At 38.8% G+C, this 24,132-nt stretch overlaps 1 long non-coding RNA gene across 1 annotated transcript in view; it reads left to right on the forward strand.

The window, feature by feature from the left end:
• The window catches only part of LOC309661635, a 300,338-nt gene extending 279,499 nt beyond the window's left edge, over positions 1-20,839 (forward strand). Inside the window, exon 2 of the long non-coding RNA XR_014264123.1 lies at positions 18,561-20,839. This is a non-coding gene — a long non-coding RNA (uncharacterized lncRNA). The remainder of the gene's footprint in view (positions 1-18,560) is intronic.
• The last annotated feature ends 3,293 nt before the right edge of the window (positions 20,840-24,132 follow it).

Here is a 24,132-nt window from a genome sequence, read left to right on the forward strand (position 1 = left end):
GACTTAACAGGGTTCTTGCTGAAGGCAAGCCAGGGTGATCAGATATCAAGGATAGGGGGATGAGGAATTATTTGATCCAGATATTGAGGGCGATCAGATATCAAAAATGGGAGGAATTCTCACTAGAGTTGGGGGCGGGGAGGGGAACCAGTCAAAAAGAGAGCTCCTAAGGGTCTTTGTCAGCATCCTTCTCAGCCTGCTTTCTGCCTGTAGACATTCAGGGACCCAAAGGTTTGCTTTTATGTCTTGAACGGTCTTTTTTTAAAATTCAAGCTGGTGGCTCTTTTGACAATCTCTTTGTCTCTGTCTCTGTCTGTCTCTCCCCCCTGCCGCACACACCAAACTGTTGGTTTTATATTTATTTGATTCCAGTTAGATCCATGTGCCAGCGGCCTCCCTTACAGTTTTTTTCAAGACCCGCCCCCCCAACCTGCCCTTACCAGCGGTTTGAGCTTACCGATCTTTTATTGGAGAGACATGCCCTTAATCTCTTTTCTGTGATCCATTCTGTGCAGTTGAGAGGATTGATTTGCGGGGAGGGGGACGCCATAATACATTTAGAGGTTTTAACAAGGGATGTGGTAGCCATGCCCCTTGATTTATTCTTTGACCCAAGATTACATTTTAATCGGCTGCCGTTACTACTCAAAGCATTTCTAAAATTTATGTTTTACTGGTCGATGGGAGAAACAGTTACATATTTCAACCCTGCCACTCTCAACACTTCTACATTCTCTTTTTCCTCTCATCCCTGTTGGCCAATTCTTTTCTGAGCTCATTTCTTCTTTACAGTTACTTGTCAAATGTATCTACTAGCAGCCATGGCACTTCAGTGACATTCTGTTTCACCACATCTTAACCGAATGTCATAGGTACATTGAACGTCTGCCTTCAAATTACTGTGGATAGCCATTACACCACTCGCTATCATAGACTGCCATTTTTTTCCCCTGTCTTTAATTAAAATTTCCTGGCTACACACTGGCCAGAAGCCAATGCCACAGAAGTAGAGAATGGACTTGAGGACATGGTGGGGGGAGGGGGAAGCTTGGGCAAAGTGAGAGAAGCATCGACATATATACACTACCAGATGTAAAACAGATAGCTAGCGGGAAGCAGCAGCATAGCACAGGGAGATCAGCTCGGTGCTTTGTGACCACCTAGAGGAGTGGGATAGGGAGGGTGGGAGGGAGACGCAAGAGGGAGGGGATATGGGGACATGTGTATACATATGGCTGATTCACTTTGTTGTGCAACAGAAACTAACACAGCACTGTGAAGCAACTATACTCCAATAAAGATGTATTAAAAAAAAAAAAAAAAAAAAGAAGCCAATGCCACTTCTCTTAGGATTTTTGTTAGGCAGCATTTCGTGGTTTGTACCTAGTCAGCTTTGCTATAATAACAAATGATCCCTCAAATCTCTAAAATATAAAATATTTTTATAAAATATTATAAAATAAAGGCATATAAAATAAAGGTTTATTTAGCACTAGTGTTACATGTAGGCTGCAGATAGGTTGTGAGTCTACTCCAAAGACTTCTCATTCTCTGACCTGGGCTGGAGAAGCAGCCCCTATACAGGATATGCCATCCTCATGGTACAGGGAAGACCAAGTTATAATTGCTGACCATTTAATGACATTTGGCACATCTGCTCAAGTATAATATGACCGGCCAAAGGAAGTCACGTGGCCAAACCTAATAACAATGGGACAAGGAAGAATACTCCTTGATGAATGGGAACTTCAGGGTAAAAATGTACAATCTTCTCACAAGGAAAGGAGACTAAATAATTGGAGAAAAAATGCATCACATTGGTAAAGAAGAGAATTTTTTGAGAAATGTGTTTTCTCTCTTGATATTGGCAAACCAAAAGAATTAATAAAAAAGTTAAAAATCACCACTAAAACTTTGATATGGAGAAGAAGAAAAAGAAAAAAATAGACTCTGTGATTTCCTTTTGCTTTTGATTGCTTTGTTTTCACTCCCTCCCTAGTCATACATAAAGTGTAATATGTCATATGGAATAAAAGAAAAAATTGCCCTATCAACTCTGCTCACTTTGCATTCCTAAGACTAGCAAGACCAGGGGACACTGGGTGGCAGTGGAAGGGTAAGATTATAGAGTTCATGTTTTAGGGACATAAGCCTATTCTTCCCTCCTACAACTTATTAACTTTCACCAGCAGACCACGCCAATTCCTGGAATAGCATGCAGATAATAAGGTCATGTCTGTCCTTCAAAAATAAAAGTTCTCAAAGTATAAGCGTAATCTGCCTACAGATCAGTAGCTAAGTGCCCAGTTGCCCTCTGTGTTAGTCTTTTCCTATGGTCCAATTTTGGGAGCAGACTCAATCTTCTTGAACAGGGCAGCTGTTAGTTTGTATGTGCCTTTGTGCCAAAGAGGGGAAAAGGGTGTCTTCTCAAGGTGGACAAATTAGAAAAAGCACCAATTTTTTTTTTAAAATGCCCCTCTTTCCCACCTGGCGAATTAGTAAAAGATGTCCCTGTGGGAGAGCACATGGCTTAACTGAAGAAAGTACATTTGTGGGATGAAAAAAATGCACCCCTGGCTCCCAGCAAATGCAGCCCTCAGACAGGGTTCCGGCTTGGCAAGTGCAACATGGCTTTGATTGCAACCCCCACTCACCTCCCAGAACAGGCGCCTTTGTTCAGTGCACAAAAACACAATTATGAGTGACAGTCCTGCATTTGACATTAAGCATGGGATGCAAAACTCTCATGTAAAACTTGTCCAAATGAACATTTTCCCCCAATAAATTTCATTCTCAGCTTCTGCAGACCAGCGTTGACTGGTTTAATTAAACTCCTCACTGACGTGAGCTGGTCACTTGCGTCCATTCTCTTTTGAGAAAGGAGCCTTAGGTAACTTAGTGTTGTGGGCACGATAAGACCTTTCTCTTCTGCGGAGGTAACATGTTGTGTTTAGAGCCCTCTAATGGAGTTATTTATATGCTTCCTTAATGCAGAAAGAAGCTGGTAAGCTGGGGTTTTTAGGTTTTCTTTTTTTTCTCTCTTTCTCTATCTCTCTTTCATTATCGTTTTGCATTTTCTTCTCCTTTCTGGTTTGATCCTCCATGTTCAGGTCTTTACCTTTTCTTGCCAACTGCCAGCAACAGTATACTTGAAAATGTTGCAGGATTTTCTCCAGACACCTGCTCTCAAGGACCATGTGTAGACTTGTTCAGTAAACCACCTCTCATTAGAGAGATTTGCCATATGCTATTATAAAGAAGTCATTCTTCAACCCCTTTGCTTCACACAGCATCATACTCAGCGGGGCAAATGTACAGATTATTTCATGTTTCACAACACTAGCAAATGGAGGTTTAACAAAAAATGATCAACAAACTCAGACTATTTACTTTTGGGAGAAGCCAGTGTCAAAGCATTGCAGCAGCCTGAACTGTAATGTGAGTTCTAATTTTTCACGTTTCAACAGTATCCACTCTGGCGATGTGTGTGTTCAAAGTGCAGAAAGAGTGGCTGGTGACTTGTTTTTCTTAAAATATACCTCCGCACAGTAGAAGCAGTCATGAATAATCTAGGGCCACTCATCAGAAGCCACACAAAGTATGTAAAATGGAAAATACAAATAAATAAATCAATGTAGGAAAAGGCTGCTCAGTTCCCAGATTTATCAGTGTAATGTGAAAATTTATTTTTTAAATAATACCTTTTTGGGGAAAACTTTGTTAAAATTAAAGAAATTCATCCATTCACCTAGCGGACTAGAATCAATGTGGTTGGCTATTTTAATGTAACTAAATTGAGTTTCTATGGCTTTAATAAGATAGTTATAAATTCCACTGCACTATGATCCTCTTGAGAATTCTAAGAGCAACTTAGGTAGAGACGAGCACTCTCCAGGTCTCGTCCTTCTCAACTTTATTTGGTGTGAAGATAAAAGAGAAGGATGTTTTCACTTACAAGTAACAGAGATCTCAAATTAGACTAGCCAGAATACTAAAAAGTAGAAATTATTTCACATATTAAAAGGTCCAGAAATCGGGAGGTCTGTAAGATTGGTTAAGTCAGTGGCTAATGATGTTATCAGTTCTCTCCATCTCTCCACTATCGTTGGCTTTATTCTCAGGCTGGTTACAAGATGACTTAGGCAGATCCGGAGTTCCAGCCCTCATAAAATACAGATGACAGATTTTTCTCTTCTGTGGATCTCTCTTAGGAGCAAGCAAATGTGTCCTAGAAGCTTCCCCAGAAGCTTCTACACCTCATTCCTAACCCACCACTGGCAAAAGGAATGGGATTACCCTTCAATAGACCAGACCCACTGTTGGAGCTGGGGAGGCATCAGTTATCCCCCGGCTCATGGCTCCATGGTTTTGGGGGCAATACTTTCACAAAATTGGGTTCTGATAGAAAAGAAGGAAGAAAATGGATGCTGAATAGCTAAATTTGCAAGTAGCTTAATTAATCTTAGTAAAAGTGCCTCCAAAACTACTACTAAAATCTGATTATAAAAACAAAAGCTCTATCTTCTCAAGATGTTGTCTAGTTTCTTCATGAGGTTTAATACTAAAAAGAAAAAAAGAGAAAAGAAAAATCCTATAAATTCTTAGAGATGTACTTATCGAGCCTGTCAACCTCAAAACTAAGAAATTTCTCACTCTTTATCTTTAGAGTAGATGTTATGGCTCCTTTTAATTGCTGGATACTCACCACAGAGAAAGCTAAGTGGATTTATGGTCAATATGAACACTTACTGAGAGTCTAAAAAATTACGGACCTTCTCAAAAGATAAGGGAAACATTTCCAGCTTATTGTCATATACGATTTTTTCTGATGCTATATCTACAGACCCACATATTTTTGGATCAACGTGTAAGTACTCTACAAGTTTTTAAAATAGTCTAACATCTTGCTACTCAAAATATATTCCTTAGACCAGTAGCACCAGTGTCATCTGGGAGGCTGTTTGAAATGCAAAATCTCAGGCGCATCCCAAAACCTACATAATCTACATCTTAACAAGATTCCCAGGAGAGTCACTGGCACATTAAAGTTTGAGAAGCACTACCCCAGGCTGGGCCTAGAGTGGAAGTTACAGTATGTAGCTCTACTAGGGTAAAAAGGGTTTTGCTGAGAGAATTTCCTTTAAGGGTCTTTTATTCCTAAAGGAGATTAAAGTACTATATATATATTTGGGCTCAGCTTTGAAGATTTGAGACAAACCCTCCCTTAGTGGGCAAATTCAGAAGAGCCAAAAAAGGAGACAAAGGAGATAGCAGTGTTGAAAAGGCAGAAGAAAAGCAAGAATATTTACAGATATCAAGGGAAGAGAATGCTTCAAAACAGACTTCATTAAAAGTTATAGAGAAGTCAAGAAGGGGACATTAAGAATTGATGATTAGATGACTATTTGTGACTGTAAGAATGCAATACTGGTATAGGGGTGGTATAGGAATTGGATGTTATGGAGACAAACTAGACAAAGTAATAGCAACGCAGAGGTAGTTGTTTAGTGTTTATGAGAACCAGAGCTCCAGAATGAGATTGTCCAAGTTTTAACACTGATTTCATCCTTTAAAAGCACTGCAACTGGGACTTCCCTGGTGGTGCAGTGGTTAAGAATCTGCCTGCCTCAATGGAACAGGATAGAAAGCCCAGAGATAAACCCACGCACATATGGTCACCTTATCATTGATAAAGGAGGCAAGAATATACAATGGAGAAAAGACAGCCTCTTCAATAAGTGGTGCTGGGAAAACTGGACAGCTACATGTAAAAGAATGAAATTAGAACACTTCCTAACACCATATGCAAAAATAAACTCAAAATGGATTAAAGACCTAAATGTAAGACCAGACACTATAAAACTCTTAGAGGAAAACATAGGAAGAACACTCTTTGACATAAATCACAGCAAGATCCTTTTTGACCCACCTCCTAGAGAAATGGAAGTAAAAAGAAAAATAAACAAATGGGACCTAATGAAACTTAAAAGCTTTTGCACAGCAAAGGAAACCATAAACAAAACAAAAAGATAACCTTCAGAATGGGAGAAAACATTTGCAAACAAAGCAACTGACAAAGGATTAATCTCCAAAATATACAAGCTGCTCATACAGCTCAATATAAAAAAAACAAACAACCCAATCCAAAAATGGGCAGAAGATCTAAATAGACATTTCTCCAAAGAAGATATACAGATTGCCAACAAACACATGAAAGGATGCTCAACATCACTAATCATTAGAGAAATGCAAATCAAAACTACAATGAGGTATCACCTCACACCGGTCAGTCACTACTGGGTCACTACTGGGCATATACCCTGAGAAAACCATAATTCAAAAAGAGTCATGTACCACAATGTTCACTGCAGCACTATTTACAATAGCCAGGACATGGAAGCAACCTAGGTGTCCAAGGACAGATGAATGGATAAAGAAGATGTGGCACATATATACAATGAAATTGTTACTCAGCCGTAAAAAGAAATGAAATTGAGTTATTTGTAGTGAGGTGGATGGACCTAGAGTCTGTCATACAGAGTGAAGTAAGGCAGAAAGAGAAAAACAAATACTGTATGCTAGCACACATATATGGAATATAAAAAAAAAAATGGTTCTGATGAACCTAGGGGCAGGAGAGGAATAAAGATGCAGACATAGAGAATGGACTTGAGGATGCGGGGAGGGGGAAGGGTAAGCTGGGACGAAGTGAGAGAGTAGCATGGACATATATACACTACCCAGTGTAAAATAGATAGCTAGTGGGAAGCAGCCACATAGCACAGGGAGATCAGTTCGGTGCTTTTTGACTACCTAGAGGGGTGGGATAGCGAAGGTGGGAAGGAGACGCAAGAGGGAGGGGATATGGGGATACATGTATACATAGAGCTGATTCACTTTGTTATACAGCGGAAACCAGCACAACACTGTAAAGCAATTATACTCCAATAAAGATGTTTAAAAAAAAAAAAAAAGAATCTGCCTGCCAATGCAGGGAACACGGTTTCGATCCCTAGTCCAGGAAGATCCCACATGCCACGCAGCAATGAAGCCCGTGCGCCACAACTACTGAGTCTGTGCTCTAGAGACCTCGAGCCACAACTTGTGCTGCAACTACTGAAGCCTGCGTGCCTAGAGCCCGTGCTCTGCAACAAGAGAAGCCACCACAATGAGAAGCCCAAGCACCACAATGAACAGTAGCCCCCGCTCACAGCAGCTAGAGAAAGCCTGCACACAGAAACGAAGACCCAATGCAGCCAAAAATAAATAAAATTTTTTAAAAAAAACTTCAATATTACTTTAAAAACAAAACAAATAAACAAAAAACAACACTGCAAGTTTGGGCAAATCGTTTAATCCTTCTGTCCCAATCAAATAAGGATAATACAATAATAACTACATTATAAGTTGTTATAAAGACAAAGTAAAGACCTTGTCACATAGTAAGTGTTCAATAAATATTAGCTATTATTAAAATCACGAAAAAAAAATAAAGTTTGAGAAGCACTGCTATAAGGTATATACAGTCACCCCCTTGGCTCCTGGTGCATAGAGGATACAAATACAGAATATGAACTCTAGCAACTACAATGTACTATAACCCACATCATTTTAGCTTCAAACTTGAGAAACCAAGAAATGAATATCATGGACTCAGACAACAAAATTCTTGTTCATCTCTTATCTCTGTTCCGTTAATCCAAGTATCAAGATTCCATTTAAACTCATTGACTTATACGTGAAAGATGCCAGCAAAATGCCTGATCCCTTCTTCTGATCACATAAAAGTCTGGACATCTGGACATGGGTTTAATGGCCCACAGTGGGAAGACTAAAGATCAGAACTTGCTTGGAATCATTTATATAAATGTTGGCACTATTTCCATCAAATATGGACTCAGGGCAATATGGAGGCCAACGCATGGCTGGTGCCCAGTAAATATTCCCCTGTTAATTTTTTTAAGTGATAATAAGGCTAAAGTTACAGACTGAAGTTTGTTGCTACGGTTTGATCATTTGGACAAGTACAGTATGTTCAGAGGTTTATCTACTCCACAGTTAGCACACTCCCCTTCTTGGCATTTCTCTCATTTCCTCGAAAAGCCTTTTCTAGAGAAACTTTAGATCAGAAGCCAAAGAAAATTCAGCTCAATTTGCCCTGCTCCCCATGGAGCTCCCAATGACTGAAGGCTTTCATTCCCTTCTCTCCCACATTAATGCTGGCTGTGCCTTAGCCACTATTGGTGTTTCCCTAGGTTTCATGGTGAGAAAGCAGTGGATTTGCTGGTCTGGTCTAGACTAGGTTAGTAGGCTGCTGTTTCATTTTCATGGGCATTTGTTTTGCTTTTCTTTGTTTGATGTTGTAGCTGTTTTGTTTTACTACACTCTGTTGATGAAAAATAAAACCAAAGATGAATAAAGGTATGGTCAAATCTACAAGTATAACATGTACAAATATGTAGTCCCCAACACCTTACCTCCCCATGCCCCTTTGCCTTTTATGTGTTCTTTGTCAACTTTTCCTCCCACATCTGTGGCTTTTATAATATTTCATTTTTCTCCTACCCTCAGTCCTATCCCTACTGCCTTTCCTCTGAACAATGACCTTGTCTCCTGCTTCATAGAGACATGTGAGGCTTCCAGGTGAGAATTCTTTGGGCTCTGACCCACCCACTCCAATTTCTATACATCCCTATTTAACGTCCTTTCTCCAGTTTCTTCATATCCCATTTCCAGACTCATTCTTTTACCTCTACTCTTGATCGCTTCTGTAGTAGGTTGAATGGCAGCCGCCTAAAAAGATATGCCCATGTCCTAATCCCTGGAAGTGTGAATGTTACCTTATTTGAAAAAAAGGGTCTTCAAAGATGTGATTAAGTTAAGGATCTTAATATGGAGGTTCCTCAAAAAACTAAAAATAGAGTTGCCATATGATCCAGCAATCCCACTCTTGGGCATATATCTGGAGAAAACTCTAATTTGAAAAGATAACTGCACCCCTATGTTCATAGCAGCACTAATTACAATAGCCAAGACATGGAAGCAACCTAAATGTCCATCGGCAGATGAATGGATAAAGATGTGGTATATATATATATATATATATATATATATATATATGAACATTACTCAGCCATAAAAAGAATGAAATAATGCCATTTGCAGCTACACAGATGGACCTAGAGATTATCATACTAAGTGAAGTAAGTCAGAAAGAGAAAGACAAATATCATATGATATCACTTATGTGTGGAATCCAAAATATGACACAAATGAACTTATCTAGGAAATGGAAACAGACTCACAGACATAGAGAACAGACTTGTGGTTGCCAAGGGGAAAGCGGGGGTGGGGGAGGGAAAGATTGGGAGTTTGGGGTTAGCAGATGCAAACTATTATACATAGGAAGGATAAACAACAAGGTCCTACTGTATAGCACAGGGAACTATATTGAATATCCTGTGATAAACCATAATGGGAAAGAATATGAAAAAGAATGTATATATATGTATAACTGAATCACTTTGCTGTACAGAAGAAATTAACACAGCATTGTAAATCAACCATACTTCAATAAACTAAATTTTTTAAAAAGTTAAGGATCTCAAGATAAGGGGATCACCCTGGATTATCCAGGTGGGCCCTAAATTCAATAACAAGTGTCCTTGTAAGAAAAAGGTAGAGGGAGATGTGAAACCAACAGAAGAGAAGACACAAGTGCACAGAGGAGAAGGCAATGTGAAGATGGTGGCAACGACTGGAGTGATGAGGCCACAGCCAAGGAATGCCAAGGAAAGCCCGCAACCACCAGAAGCTATTGATAGAAGAGACAAGGTAGGACTCTCCCCAGGATCCAGACAGAGGCACCCTCCAACACCTTGATTTCAGACTCCTGGCTTCCAGAACTAGGAAAGAATAAGTTTCTGTTATTTTAAGCCACCAAACTTTTGGTAATTTGTTACAGCACCCACAGGAACCCAATATACCTTCTTTGCCAGAGGAAGATCTTGCTGTATCAATTAGTTCTTTTTTCTCCTACATTTTCAATCCTTCTACTGCCTCTTTTCCCTTAGTCCTATATCCTTGCAATTTTCTTCTTTCTTAAACAATCTCTTTTAAAATTTATGTTTTACTCTGTACCCTTTTCTCTTTTAAGGTAAGCACTTTAAAAATTGTCTGCATGCTTCGTTCTCTCTCCATTAGCTCGCTCTCATGTTTCATACTGCTACAGTCTAATTTCTCTACCTACCACTCCACTGAAATGCTCTTGCAAGAGTCACAAACTGCTCAAGCCAATGGACTCTTTTCAACTTTCATCTTACTTGACCTCTTTGTTGTATTTGGTACTATTGCTTCCTCCCTTCTTGGAATGTATCCTCTTTGGGAATTCTAAGGTGTAACTCTCTCCTAATTCTCTTTCTCCCCTCTGACCATTCCTTCTTAAACTCCTCTGTTGCTCCTGTTTTCCTATCAGGTAAACATTGCTAGTTCCCAAAGTTCTTTCCACTCATGGCCTTCTTCTCAGTTATATGCTCTCTGGATAACCTCATCTTCTCTTGTGGTTTTAACTGTCACTCATATGGATGAAAATCTAATCATTTTCTTGATACAGTTCTTTTCCTGGAGCTCAAAGTACCTATAGCCAACTGTTTACTGGCTATATGTTAAGGGGTATCTACCTTAACACCCATTAACACCTCAAATTTAAAATTCCCTAAATTAAACTCATTGATTCCACCCTCAGAAATTGGTGGAAATGGGAGTTATTGTTGGGAAGCAATTATCCATGGCATTTTTAGCCACACATCTCAGATTATCTTTTCAAGAATATTAGTACAGCAAATAACCTTAGAAGATAAATGCAGTGCCTCTCTCTGCGTCAGAAGGCAGTTAGGCTTCCTAACCAGGAAAATAAAGATAATTTCTCCCTCATGGGCCAAGACTGGGCAGCTTTGCTAGCAGCTCCTTTAAGATTAGGGGGTTCCTTTGTGCAGAGTTCTTCATCTCTGACAGACCACTATATGCTTGGCACTCACTGGGTCTGCTCCACATTGCCCATAATACTTGGGGAATAGAGGAACTGATGCAAACATGAAGCTCGTACTCCTGCTGTGCCATGAGTAAGCAACTGTCTAACTCGGTTTGATTCATTGTCTCCCTATCGACTGCATTTATGGAAGTGCGGCCAGCCAGCCTAGCAGCAGCAGTAGTCCATCACTTAGAGACTGCTTGACCACGTGATAGCTACACGCCTAGACACAGAAGGAGAGAGGAAATGGCCAAGATATTGAATAAAAAGTTTGGCATTGGGTTAATAAAGGCTGGAGCTGGAAATGTTTGGACAGAGTACAAGTCTGAGGGCTTCAACTGGAGGCTGGCCGAGAGCAGAGGTAGCAGAACCTACAGATCTTTGGGTACTTCAATCACTGAGGAAGTCACAAGTTCTCTATCTCAAAAGGCACAGCAGAAATCTATCTGCAGGGTGTGACCCACAGACGCCTGACTCACATCCATCAGACTCACTTCCTGTTGCCATAGTGGAGGCTCTCATTATCCAACAAGGTGTACCATTTGTGTTGGGCATATGCAAACACTCAGGATCAACCAACAATAAACAAAAATGATCTTCCTCTTGTATTAAGGCACTACAGTATTTGCCATCCCCCACCAAAACCTCGGAATCATTTTAAATCCTTCTCTTCCTTTTATCTTCTCTTTTAACCTCCCACATCACATTGATGACCAAGTCCTGTCAATTCTATCTCTGTAACACCTCTCATATATGTCCCTTCATCTTCCTCTCCACTTATGGCTTTAGTTCAAGCTGTCATCACTTTGTACCAGGACTCTTGTTATAGTCACCTAACCCATCTCTCTGCCTCAAGTCTTGCTTTCTTCAATTCATTATCCAATCTGTGGCTAAGCTGATCATATCAGCCCCCTGCCTAAAACTCTTTGGGGGTTCCTGACTATCTACAACATAAACTCTGTGCTGAAATACAGTATACAAAGCCCAACACAATCTGGCTTCTACTTATATCGCTAACCCTCCTACCACACCCCCAAGGACCCCAAGATTGAAACATCTCCCTTTCACACCTCCATGCCTTTGATCATGCTGCTCCTCTGTCCAGAATGCCCTTTCTCTTTGAACATTTCACTCAGCTTCAGGAAATTCTTCAAATGTGACCTCCTCTGTGAAGTTTCCTTGACCCCCTTTCCCCCATGTGTTGGGGCCTTAACTGTAGACTGTACACAATTCAATCATAGCTTTGATAGACTTTTTTATGAGTTTCCATGTTTATCTCCTCCCACTAGATTATTAGATAATTCAAGAAATAATCTGTCTTCTTTCAGTACTTTACACAGTGCTGAACACACAGGAAGTGCTCAAAATATCACTTGCTAAATATGTTAATAGATGAGTGTATAAAAATGTGAATTCTCTGCTGCCTTAAAGCCATGCTGAGTGTGCTAGAGTAGAACAGAATGAACACAGTACCTCTTCCTATTGCACCGAATTTACACAATGGTAGGTCATTTAAAACATTTTAAATTAAAATAAGCAAGGATTTGTTATGAATCATAGTATAAACATTGCATTAATATTGAAGGTAAAGTATTCAAAGAAAGTTCGAATATGATTTGGATCACTTTGGGGTAGACTTCCCCAGGGCAGACGAATTTAGAGTTCATGTTCATGTATCATTGAGGGTACTTTAGTGTAAAAGTTTCCGAAGTCATGTTAGAGGATTGTATATGTATTGTAAGTACTAAAACTCACAGTACAGATATTACTAGCTGTGAGGCAGGGAGTCTGCAAAAGAGGAGTGCCTCACCTAAGCCAGCAAGACAGGAAGGTCTGGATCTGTACCCAAAATAGATTCCAAGACAATTCTTTACAAAAAAGAAAAAAAGATTCACCATAGAATTCTTTTAAATATCAAATTCTATGGCATTTAAAATATAGCTCAAATTATAACCACATGATCCCCCAACTTTTCCTAAATGCTAACATTTTTATATCCCCGGATTTCAGACCAAGTTTAGAGAGTCAACGATGGCAATTCAGAGACCTAAGTTTGTCCTGGAGGCTTGGGCTCTGCCTGCACTCTTGCTTCTAAACTGTAGGTAATTATCACACAAACTAGGGAAGAAGCTGAACCCTAAAGTTTCTGAAAATCCTGAGTTGAAATAAAGATTAGGTAAATTTTTAAAATGGTTGACCATATTTGTACAGCACAAAATACTTTTAAGAAAAAATTTTTAAGGTTCATCTACTATACAAACTTTTTAAAAGTTCTTTTTGCTATAAGAAAAAATGGTTAAAACAACTTTAGCTCCACTAGACCAACTATGGGTTCTCTTCCTGCCACCTTAGAATCCATTCAGAGATCAATTTTTGTGTGAGTGGATGTGGGTAAATATTTTCTGTGTGTGTGCATGTGTCAGTAATTATGAATATCTAGCAAGTAACGTTGCTGCTTTATGACACTTCTTCAACCATCAGTAAATAACTAAGTGGCCACAAGAGTTCAAAAACAAAAGCAATCCAAAAACAGAGGGTGGAGGCAGCTGAAAAATTATAAGTTATTCAAAAGACTATCTTGGGTCAATGTAAGAGGAAAATCTGAGAACATTTTCTTAAAAAGAAAAAAAAAATAATAAAAGGAAACAGAGCATGGAACGTCAGAGCTCAACTTGTGCCTAATCTCTTTGTGTGGGATTTTTTCATTCCAACACGTATCTCCCAGGACAAGCACAACAGCAATCCCTAAATCATGTTCATCTTCTGAGGATACTATGTAATAAACATGGCCTTCCTTAAGAAGACATGTGAGTCAGGGCAAAACACAGTGTGTACCTCCCATCCTGCAGATCTGAAATGTTTATACAGATAATACCTAGTGGAAATCAACTCTGATGGCCACCTTGCTGGGGAAAAGAAAGGATGCAGATGTAACCAAAGAACATGTGACTTAGGAAATGAGGAAGGAGTAAAGGGACGCTCTATAACTGCTTGCAAATTGTATAGACTTTATGTGTGGTTCATTCTCTTTTTCACTGGGTAGTAAGCACCACCTCCTTTGCCTGCTCTCATTACCTCACTGAGAAAATTCTGGTGCCTGGTCCTCCCAGTGTCAGCCTAGGAACCCACCAAATGTCAAGTCCCTGTTAGAGCAACATCAGAAACTATTTTTGTGGCAAATATGGCACGTGAAGGACCCCTCAGATTTCTCTTCCTATTCCATTCTACATGTTTGGGTGACAAAATCTATTAGAATCGGAGAGGTGTATATAGAGTAGACGATGTTGTCTTTGAAAAGAGTATTTAAATATCTAGAATAACAATCTTTTGTAGTTTGCTTTACCTTCTTTTTATCATTTTTAATCCATTTCCAAATATTTCAGAGCCAAAAAGAAGGGAGCAAAATTATTAATATTGTGCTCTCCCTTAGAGGAGAGACAAAGTACTGATAGAAACTTCCCTTTCCAGCCACTAGGTGTTTATAGCAGCCCTTCTGTAGTCTCTGGAAATCCTCTCTATGTGGTATGTATTTGAAGCTGTAAGGTGTAAGTGCTGGAGAAAACCCAGCTCTTTTCTCAGTGAAATGACCTGTTATTCTGTGAAAGGAAAGGAGGTGTTTCTCTGAGACCACCATTACACCTGCTATGCTTTACTGAAATTCAAACCACCCCCATCCACCCCTCCCCCATCTCTCCACTACTCACACCAGGGAGCTGGCTAGTGAAAACACGATTGGGTCAGGTGTGGGGGAAGGGTTAAAATAGAACCATCTTGGTTCCTGGGTAAAAAATTCTTGCCAATGTCTATGGTTTTCTGGGTATAATTGAATTTGTGTCTAATTCTATGACAGAAGTGTGCAAACACTTGTGCTTTAATTGACACACACCAAAAAAAATTTTTTTTAAAGCTATTTGGCAAGGCATTTTGTTTTTAACATTAGTGCAATGCAGCCTAACAGTGTTCTTACTGTAGTCCTGCCCGAAAATGATTACTTTTCTGTACTTTTCTTATGACAAATTTATTTTCCCTATATGCTTTTGTTGGCTAGCAGCTCTGGCATGACTTGACTGACAATGAGCCAGAAGATCTGAGTTTGGGGAAAATGCACAGCTCTCAGGCTTGGCACATGGTAGATAAGTGCAGACCAAACGCTCCGTATTCAAGCAGAGCCCTGTGTGTTGGCCTCATCAGCTCACCAAGGGCAATACAGACATCAGATGGAAAATGATATATTCCACAACCTTCGGGATAGGAATTCAGTAAAAAAAAAAATTAGCTTTCAATGTTAAAACAATTAAACAATTGCTAAAGCCTCCATTAGCTTTATTAACTAAGCAATAGGTCATTATGTTACCAGTTTTATTGAGTTCACATAACTGCCGTCCTATTCAAGAGTTGACAAAATTCCCCTCTGATTGTTTGCTTTTTCTCTGTGAAGTAGGAGGGGAGGTGACCAGCTCAAAGTGAGGATGCAAGTGGATTATGAAGGTATTTTAATAGCAAATTCTTCAAAGGAAAACATATGTAACGTATGCAATCTGCAGTGTCAGTCTGATTAGGTAGGGTATTGGCATTTGAAATTCATCTTTTAATCGAATACTCTAGCATTTAATTGTAAGCAATGCACAAAAGACTTAACTACTACATATTCAATGATATCAAAGATATGTTAAGCATATATCTAGAAAAGAGATCCAAAGATTGCCAGTTCAATTGACAAAAGTGTGCATGGGCATGCACACATACACCCATGAAATGTTTTTTCATTTGTTTTTGTTTGTTTTTGTTTTTATTCCCATTCTAACAAAAAGTTGTCTTCGTCAGAATCCGAGTAGTTACAAGCCTCTTAGATAGCCTCTTCCACCAGAGGGCAGACAGCAGAAGCAAGAAGAGCTACAATTCTGCAGCCTGTGGAAGGAAAACCACATTCACAGAAAGATAGACAAAATGAAAAGGCAGAGGACTTTGTACCAGATGAAGGAACAAGATAAAACCCCAGAAAAACAACTAAATGAAATGGAGAGGCAACCTTACAGAAAAAGAATTCAGAATAATGACAGTGAAGATGATCCAGGACCTCAGAAAAAGAATGGAGGCAAAGATCGAGAAGATGCAAGAAATGTTTAACAAAGACCTAGAAGAATTAAAGAACAAACAAACAGAGATGAACAATACAATAACTGAAATGAAAAATACACTAGAAGGAATCAATAGCAGAATAAGGCAGAAGAATGGATAAGTGACCTGGAAGACAGAATGGTGGAATTCACTATTGCTGAACAGAATAAAGAAAAAAGAATGAAAAGAAATGAAGACAGCCTAAGAGACCTCTGGGACAACATTAAATGCAACAACATTAGCATTATAGGGATCCCAGAAGGAGAAGAGAGAGAGAAAGGACCAGAGAAAATATTCGAAGAGATGATAGTCAAAAACTTCCCTAACATGGGAAAGGAAATAGCCACCCAAGTCCAGGAAGTGCAGAGAGTCCCAGGCAGGATAAACCCAAGGAGAAACACGCTGAGACACATAGTAATCAAACTGACAAAAATTAAAGACAAAGAAAAATTATTGAAAGCAACAAGGGAAAAACGACAAATAACATACAAGGGAACTTCCATAAGGTTAACAACTGATTTCTCAGCAGAAACTCTACAGGCCAGAAGGGAGTGGCACGACATATTTAAAGTGATGAAAGGGAAGAACCTACAACCAAGGTTACACTACCCGGCAAGGATCTCATTCAGATGCATGAATCAACGGAGAAATCAAAAGCTTTACAGACAAGCAAAAGCTAAGAGAATTCAGCACCACCAAACCAGCTCTACAACAAATGCTAAAGGAACTTCTCTAAGTGGGAAACACAAGAGAAAAGGACCTACAAAAGCAAACCCATAACCATCAAGAAAATGGTAATAGGAACATACATACCAATAATTACCTTAAATGTAAATGGATTAAATGCTCCAGCCAAAAGACACAGGCTCACTGAATGGATACAAAAACAAGACCCATATATATGCTGTCTACAAGAGACCCACTTCAGACCTAGGGACACATACAGACTGAAAGTGAGGGGATGGAAAAAGATATTCCATGCAAATGGAAATCAAAAGAAAGCTGGAGTAACTCATATCAGATAAAATAGACTTTAAAATAAAGAATGTTACAAGAGACAAGGAAGGACACTACATAATGACCAGAGGATCAATCCAAGAAGAAGATATAACAATTATAAATATATATGCACCCAACATAGGAGCACCTCAATACATAAGGCAACTGCTAACAGCTATAAAAGAGGAAATCGACAGTAACACAGTAATAGTGGGGGACTTTAACACCTCACTTACACCAATGGACAGATCATCCAGAAAGAAAATTAATAAAGAAACACAAGGTTTAAATGACACAATAGACCAGATAGATTTAATTGATATTTATAGGACATTCCATCCAAAAACAGCAGATCACACTTTCCTCTCAAGTGCACACGGAACATTCCCCAGGATAGATCATCACATCTTGGGTCACAAATCAAGCCTCGGAAAATTTAAGAAAATTGAAATCATATCAAGCATCTTTTCCAACCACAACGCTATGAGATTAGAAATCAAATACAGGGGAAAAAAACATTAAAAACCCATACACATGGAGGCTAAACAATATGTTACTAAATAACCAAGAGATCACTGAAGAAATCAAAGAGGAAACCAAAAAATACCTAGAGACAAATTACAACGAAAACATGATGATCCAAAACCTATGGAATGCAGCAAAATCAGTTCTAAGAGGGAAGTTTATAGCAATACAAGCCTACTTCAAGAAACAATAAAAATCTTAAATAAACAATCTAACCTTACACCTAAAGGAACTACAGAAAGAAGAACAAACAAAACCCAAAGTTAGTAGAAGGAAAGAAATCATACAGATCAGAGCAGAAATAAATGAAATAGAAACAAAGAAAACAATAGAAAAGATCAATAAAACTAAAAGCTGGTTCTTTGAGAAGATAAACAAAATTGATAAGCCATTAGCCAGACTCATCAAGAAAAAGAGGGAGAGGACTCAAATCAATAAAATCAGAAATGAAAAAGGAGAAGTTACAACAGACACTGCACAAATACAAAGCATCTATAAGCAACTGTATGCCAATAAAATGGACAACCTGTAAGAAATGGACACATTCCTAGAAAGGTATAACCTTCCAAGCCTGAACCAGGAAGAAATAGAAAATAGGAACAGACCAATCACAAGTAATGAAATTGAAACTGATTAAAAATCTTCCAACAAACAAAAGTCCAGGACCAGATGGCTTCACAGGTGAATTCTATCAAACATTTAGAGAACATTCTAACTTCCATCCTTCTCAAACTCTTCCAAAAAATTGCAGAGGAAGGAACACTCCCAAACTCATTCTATGAGGCCACCATCACCCTGATACCAAAGCCAGATAAAGATACTACAAAAAAAGAAAATTACAGGGGCTTCCCTGGTGGTGCAGTGGTTGAGAATCTGCCTGCCAATGCAGGGGACACGGGTTCGAGCCCTGGTCTGGGAAGATCCCACATGCCGCGGAGCAACTAGGCCCGTGAGCCACAATTACTGAGCCTGCGTGTCTGGAGCCTGTGCTCCCCAACAAGAGAGGCCACGATAGTGAGAGGCCTGCGCACCGCGATGAAGAGTGGCCCCCGCTTGCCACAACTGGAGAAAGCCCTCGCACAGAAACGAAGACCCAACACAGCCATAAATAAAAAAAATAAAAAAAAAAAAAAGCAACAGTCTTTAAAGATTATCTTTATCATAAAGAGCTTGCAGATAAACCAGTAAAATCTGGGAAGTTACTAATACATAACAGTTAGACAACAAAAAAAAAAGAAAATTACAGATCAGTATCACCCATGAATATAGATGCAAAAATCCTCAACAAAATACTATCAAACAGAATCCAACAACACATTAAAAGGATCACACACCATGATCAAGTGGGATTTATCCCAGGGATGCAAGGACTCTTCAATATATGCAAATCAATCAATGTGATACACCATATTAACAAATTGAAGAATAAAAGCCATATGATCATCTCAATAGATGCAGAAAAAGCTTTTGACAAAATTCAACACCAATTTATGATAAAAACTCTCCAGAAAGTGGGCATAGAGGGAACCTACCTCAACGTAATAAAGGCCATATATGAAAAACCCACAGCAAACATCATTCTCAATGGTGAAAAACTGAAAGCATTTCCTCTAGGATCAGGAACAAGACAAGGATGTCCACTCTCGCCACTAGTATTCAACATGGCTTTGGAAGTCCTAGCCACAGCAATCAGAGGAGAAAAAGAAATAAAAGGAATACAAACTGGAAAATAAGAAATAAAACTGTCACTGTTTGCAGATGACATGATACTATACATAGAGAATCCTAAAGATGCCACCAGAAAACTACTAGAGCTAATCAATGAATTTAGTAACGTTGCAGGATACAAAATTAATACACAGAAATCTCTTGCATTCCTGTACAGTAACAATGAAAGATCAGAAAGAGAAATTAAGGAAACAATCCCATTCACCATTGCAACGAAAAGAATAAAATACCTAGGAATAAACATACCTAGGTATGTTTACCAAGGAGGTAAAAGTCCTGTACTCAGAAACCTATAAGACACTGATAAGAGAAATCAAAGATGACACAAACAGATGGAGAGATATAACATGTCTTGGACTGGAAGAGTCAATACTGTGAAAATGCTATACTACCCAAAGCAATCTACAGAGTCAATGCGATCCCTATCAAATTACCAGTGGCATTTTTTTACAGAACTAGAATAAAAGATCTTAAAATTTGTATGGAGACACAAAAGACCCCGAATATCCAAAGCAGTCTTGAGGGAAAAAAACGGAGCTGGAGGAATCAGACTCCCTGACTTCAGACTATTATACAAAGCTACAGTAATCAAGACAATATGGTACTGGCACAAAAACAGAAATATAGATCAATGGAACAGGATAGAAAGCCCAGAGATAAACCCACACACCTACGGTCAACTAATCTATGACAAAGGAGGCAAGGATATACAATGGAGAAAAGACCATCTCTTCAATAAGTGGTGCTGGGAAAACTGGACAGCTACATGTAAAAGAATGAAATTAGAACACTCCCTAACACCATACACAAAAATAAACTCAAAATGGATTAAAGACCTAAATGTAAGACCAAACACTGTAAAACTCTTAGAGGAAAATATAGGAAGAACACTCTTTGTCATAAATCACAGCAAGATCATTTTTTGATACACCTCCTAGAGTAATGGAAATAAAAACAAAAATAAACAAATGGGACCTAATGAAACTTAAAAGCTTTTGGAAAGCAAAGGAAACTACAAACAAGACGAAAAGACAACCCTCAGAATGGGAGAAAATATTTGCAAATGAAGCAACTGACAAAGGATTAATCTCTGAAATATACAAGCAGCCCATGCAGCTCAATATCAAAAAAACAAACAACCCAATCCAAAAATGGGCAGAAGATCTAAATAGACATTTTTCCAAGGAAGACATACAGATGGCCAAGAAGCACATGGAAAGCTGCTCAACGTCACTAATTATTAGAGAAATGCAAATCAAAACTACAATGAGGTATCACCTCACACCAGTTAGAATGGGCATCATCAGAAAATGTACAAACAACAAATTCTGGAGAGGGTGTGGAGAAAAGGGAACCCTCTTGCACTGTTGGTGGGAATGTAAATTGATACAGCCACTATGGAGAACGGTATGGAGGTTCCTTAAAAAACTAAAAATAGAATTACCATATGACCCAGCAATCCCACTACTGGGCATATACCCAGAGAAAACCATAATTCAAAAAGACACATGCACCCCAATGTTCATTGCAGCACTATTTACAATAGCCAGGACATGGAAGCAACCTAAATGTCCATCAACAGAGGAATGGATAAAGAAGATGTGGTACATGTATACAATGCAATATTACTCAGCCATAACAAGGAATGAAATTGGGTAATTTGTAGAGACGTGGATGGATCTAGAGACTGTCGTACAGAGTGAAGTAAGTCAGAAAGAGAAAAATAAATGTCGTATATTAACACATATATGGGGAATCTAGAAAAATGGTACAGATGAACCAGTTTGCAGGGCAGAAATAGAGACACATATGCAGAGAACAAATGTATGGACACCAAGGGGGGAAGGTGGTGGTGGGGTGTGGTGGTGGGATGAACTGGGAGATTGGGATTGACATATATACACTAATATGTATAAAATAGATAACTAAAAGAACCTGCTGTATAAAAAAATAAATAAAATAAAATCAAAAAAAAAAAAAAAAAAGAATCCGAGTAGTTTCATGCAATAGGTGAATGGGTCTAACATCTAGTATCTGATTAAGCCTATAGCTAAACCAATAAGGAAGGCAATGATTTATAAAACTTTTCTGGACCACAACTGTCTGAGAACTGCTAAGTGCTAAAATTTCTTCCCAGAAAAACATAAACCCACACCAAATTTTACACAAAGTTTAAGTGCATTCATAGACCCCCCATAAAACATATTACTACAGTTAGCTGTTTCTGACTGTGTAACAAACCAACCTAAAGGTAATAGCTTAAGACAACACGATTTACCTGAAAGTTCTTTGACAGCAATTTAGGCTGGACTCAGCTGAGCGGTTCTTCTGGTCTTGTGTGGCCTCCCCGCTCCCTCTTTGGTGAGCCGTAGGTCAATTACGGGTGTTGCTTATGCTTCTGGGTGCTGTCTCTTAGACGTGACGATGCCTTGGCTCCACTTCCTGTGGCTTATCCTCCTCAAGCAAGTTTCCTGGACTTATTCTCACAGTGAAGACAGGTGTCCAAGAGAGAGTTGAAATGGTCAAGGCCTCTTAAAGCCAAATTTCATAATAGGTGCTACTGCTTCATTCTTTTGACCAAAGCAAGTCACAAGGCCAGCCCAGATTCAAGGGACTCTTGATGTAAGATGTTATAAAATCATATTGCGAAGGGTATCGCTACAAGAAGGGATAGAGAATTGGGACCAATTTTTCCATCGATTTACCATACCGATCAGGAACCTAGGTTAATAATTTTCTGCAATGAAAATGAAGTAATGGGGGTTAAAAGAAAAAGCAGATTATTTTTACTGTGATATACAAGTGCAGAAACCAAGAACTGTTTGCCATTCCAGGAAGTGTCCTCATGTGAAGTCCAGAGCCAGTAGAATACCTTTTTCCTAGTGGCAAGCAAGAAACTGTCAATGCTTTTCTTTTCTGAAAGGTAATATCTTAGAAAATAAATACGCTCCACATAGCTGAAAGTTCCCACTTTGTTATTAAAACAGGATACCATGCATTCCACATATATTTAGTGGGATGAATGTTAGCAATATTGATAGACTAGTTGAGGAAAGTGACACTGGATATTCTAAATGTCTGTGTCAGTTTTTATGCCCAACTCTACTGAAGTGGTATAGGACTTCATATTTTTCCATGGGTGTCATTTCTTGGGGATCCTATAGTTAACAGTGTTTCCCACTAAACCAGAATCCTAGGAAGCAGTATTTCCATAAAACACAGGAAAATTTCAGGACAACAAAAATTCCAAACAGGAAACATTGAATTCATAATGTACCCTGAGTGTGCAACGACGGATCCATTGATTGCTGTAGCATCATCAAAAATTAGCTGTCAATATGTTGAATGTCATCATATTCCTACCTACTAGAAAAAAAAAGCAAAAAAAAAAAAAATTTCCTATTTCCTGACTATAGGAAATTCAGTATATAATTGACAATAGTTGATTGAATTTAGCAAAATTTAAGTCCTTTATTCAGATGCATTTAGTTTACATCAGACTTTGCCATTACCAAAGGCTATATGTCTAGTTAGAAGAGATCTTCTTTGATACTCCAATGCTCTAATTCTTCTTACATATTTTTTTTCCCTAAATTACAAGAGAATTGGCGTTATGGCAGAATCCACTTAGATAAATCCTCCTTCCGGTCCCAACTCCCTCTCTGTAATTCTATATCAGTTTTCTGTTGCTACGGTAACCATTTACCACAATTGTAGTGGTTTAAAACAACACAAATTTATTATCTTAAAGTTCTGGAGGTCAGACATCTGAAATGAGTCTCACTGGGTTAAAATAAGTGTGTCTACAGGCTGCACTCCTTTCTGGAGGCTCCAAGCGAGACTCATTTTCTTGCCTTTTTGAGCTTCTCCAGTTTGCTTTTGTTCCTTGGCTCGTGGCATCCTTCCACCTTCAAATCTAGCAAGGGCTGGTTGAGTCTTTCTCACGTCCCACTGCTCTGACTTCTCCTATCTCCCACTTGCACACTTAAGAGCCCTTGGGATTACATCAGACTCACCTATTTTAAGATCAGCTGAATAGGAACTTTAAAATTTGTCTTTTACCTTAATTCCTCTTTGCCCTGTAACATATTCACAGGTTCTAGAGATTAGGGCATGGACATCTTTGGGGGCCAAATTGTGCCTACACAAAACCAAGGCCATCTCACTTCTTTTTTCAGGCTACCTTAGATATTGATGCCTAATGATATGAGCCAATCCTTCCCAAGAGAGGTTTTGCAGCACATGCTTATGATATCAAGGAGAGTTTCTTTATGACAGCAGATTTTATCTTCCCAATGCAAATTCTAGAAATATCGACTATTACTGAAATATCAATCATCACTAAAATGTACAAGAATATATCATGGTTTTTCAACTATAAGGAGGGTCATATGAAAGAATGTAATTGGATTATTTTATATAAATAAATTATACCCAGAGTCCATTCAATGCATCATGCTTGATTATTGATAGGTTCTTTGATTTACTACAAATCCTCTGCAGGTCCGCTGCTTATTTTACACATTTCCAAGTGTAGGATAGTAATTGCTGCCTATTTTCAGGTAGGTGATCAATGTCTTGGTTTAATTTTTCAAATTACCAAATAAAAATGAGGAAGATTAGTCTTTGCTCTCAACTTAAAATAAACTGGTACAAAAATGATTCTGCCCGGGTTTCCCTGGTGGCGCAGTGGTTGAGAGTCTGCCTGCCAGTGCAGGGGACACGGGTTCGAG

This window comes from Balaenoptera physalus, assembly GCF_965194825.1.
Source record: "Balaenoptera physalus genome assembly, chromosome: 5".
Taxonomy (NCBI): Eukaryota; Metazoa; Chordata; class Mammalia; order Artiodactyla; family Balaenopteridae; genus Balaenoptera; species Balaenoptera physalus.